General features: G+C 43.4%; 1 pseudogene; it reads right to left on the reverse strand.

Annotated features, from left to right (window-relative positions):
- Positions 1-716: 716 nt before the first annotated feature.
- On the reverse strand, positions 717-2,014 carry LOC141498814 (uracil-DNA glycosylase pseudogene; annotated as a pseudogene).
- Between the last annotated feature and the right edge of the window lie 221 nt (positions 2,015-2,235).

The raw sequence follows: 2,235 nt of genomic DNA on the forward strand, positions 1-2,235 counted from the left end.
TCTCTTGCCTATTTTCTTCACTGTTCAGATGCAATTTTCCTTCCACAAACAACTCCAGAACTTAAGAGAAATTTTTGCTGTTACAGAATAATTTATTTTCCTTTCTTATCACAGTGAATTAAAATTCATCTTAATAAAATGACAAGCTGACTGGGTAGACAACCTGCACAGAGGGAGACATCAATGCAAAAGGTTATTTTGGTCAAAAAGGAAAAAAGTGCATTTTTTTAACTGAAAAAGCAGTGAGAGGTAATGAGAACAACACAATGAGAAGCATCTCTTGAAAGAGTCTCAGTCAAGGTAACCCAAAGCAGGCTGCACCCTGCATTCTTAGCAAAGGTCTAACCCAAGGCCTTTCCACACGTCTTTCTAAGTGCTCCTCCTCTTCCCTACATGGGGCCCCAGGAACCTATTTCCTCAATTAGACTTTGACTCCTAAAAGTCCTTCACCCCAGGCACCAACGAAGAAATTTTCATACCTCTCATTTGGGCTTCAACTGCCTTAAAAAGCTTTCCAATCCACTGATGTCCTGCCAGATTTCTTTCTTTTCTTTTTTAAAAATGTTTTTAATTTTATTTATTTAAGCCAATGGGGTTAAGTGACTTGCCCAAGATCACACAGCTAGGCAATTATTTAGTGTCTGAAATCATATTTGAACTCAGGTCCGACTGATTCCAGATCCAGTACTCTATCTACTGTGCCATCTAGCTACCCCTTACCTGTCAGACATCTTGAGCAGCTCATTGGGCTTGGAGAAATGCCTGTTTCCCATGAACCCTCTATGTACAGAAAGCAGAGAGGGGTGGGCAATAAGCAGGGCTGGTAGCCCTTCCAGTCAATGGTGATCCCTTTCTTCTACCTATAAACCCCCCAGAGCATAAAGATGAAGTCACTCGGGCTCTTTTTCAGACAAGACACCACAGCATCAGTGAACTGCTCCCACCCTCTCTCCTTATGGGAGTTAGCCTGGTGGACTTGGACAGTGAACACAGAGTTGAAGAGAAGGGTGCCCCTTCTGGCCCATCCAGATTAATCTTCAGGACTGGGGTGGGCAAAGTTCTCTATGACTATGGACAGCTCTTTATAAATATTTTACAAACTCAGAGGGTATTGAACAGGCCTCTGAATGCTGAAACAGAGTCTGTGAGCTTGAATTGTCCATGATATGGATCCTGCCCCAAGATAACAACTTTTACATCTCTAACTTCACACAGTCGTGTCCAAGTGAAGACCTGGTCTGAAGGTGGGTAGTTGTTATGATGTTTCCATTCTTCTACAATAAATCCCATTTGCTTTAGGAAGTAAGATTTGCTGAATTTCTCACTCTGAGGCCCCTTCCAAATTTCCCCAAAGGCCAGGGGGAATTTTGCAGGAGGCAAGGTGGAGCAGGGCTACAGCCTTTTTCTTCTGGATCCAGTCCAATTGCTCAGGGCTGGGGTGGGGGATGAGGGGACCCCAGGCTAGTCTTCAGGCTGGCTTTTCTTGGCTGTATTGGCCTATGTGTAGTCCACAAAGAAGCAGGTCAACAGGAGGAAAGGAAAGAGGCCAGGGCTCAGGGAGAGAAGATTGAAGCCTGACCCCACAAGGGATGTGGGAAAGGTCCCTATGAGCCCCTGCAGCATGCTGCTCTGGTCTCATGAAGGGGCTATGTGGAGCCCCCTCCGCATCCCATTGATGGGTGGTCCAAGAGAGGGGGAGTCATAACTAATTTCAGTGAGAGTAAGCCTCACTTACTCCTCCAACTTAACCCTCTCCTGCTCCACTGGAAAAGCTTTTTCTTGTCTATTTTGTGAAATAACTTAATCAATTCTACCTCCCCCTTTCTTTTTTTCTCAGTTCATTCCTCTCTCATCCCTTACTCCTACCTGTACCTTGCCTATATATGCTCCTTCTAACTGCCCCCAATAAATGAGAAAGTTCATATGCATTATTATTTTCCCATGCAGGAATATAAATACTTCCAACCTCTGTTTGCTTCACTTGAGCCTCATCTTTGAATATCAAATTTTCCATTCAGCTCTGGTCTTTCAACAGGAGAATTTGAAGGGTCCCTATTTCACTGAATGTCAGTTTTTACACAGGAAATAGTACATACAGTTTTGCTAGTTAGTTGATTCTTAGTGTAATCCAAGCTCTTTTGCCTTCAGGAATGTGATATTCCAAGACCTGTGATCCCTTAATGTAGAAGTTGCTAAATCTTATGTTATCCCGACTGTGGCTCAATATATATATAT

Source organism: Macrotis lagotis, chromosome X (assembly GCF_037893015.1).
Source record: "Macrotis lagotis isolate mMagLag1 chromosome X, bilby.v1.9.chrom.fasta, whole genome shotgun sequence".
Taxonomy (NCBI): Eukaryota; Metazoa; Chordata; class Mammalia; order Peramelemorphia; family Peramelidae; genus Macrotis; species Macrotis lagotis.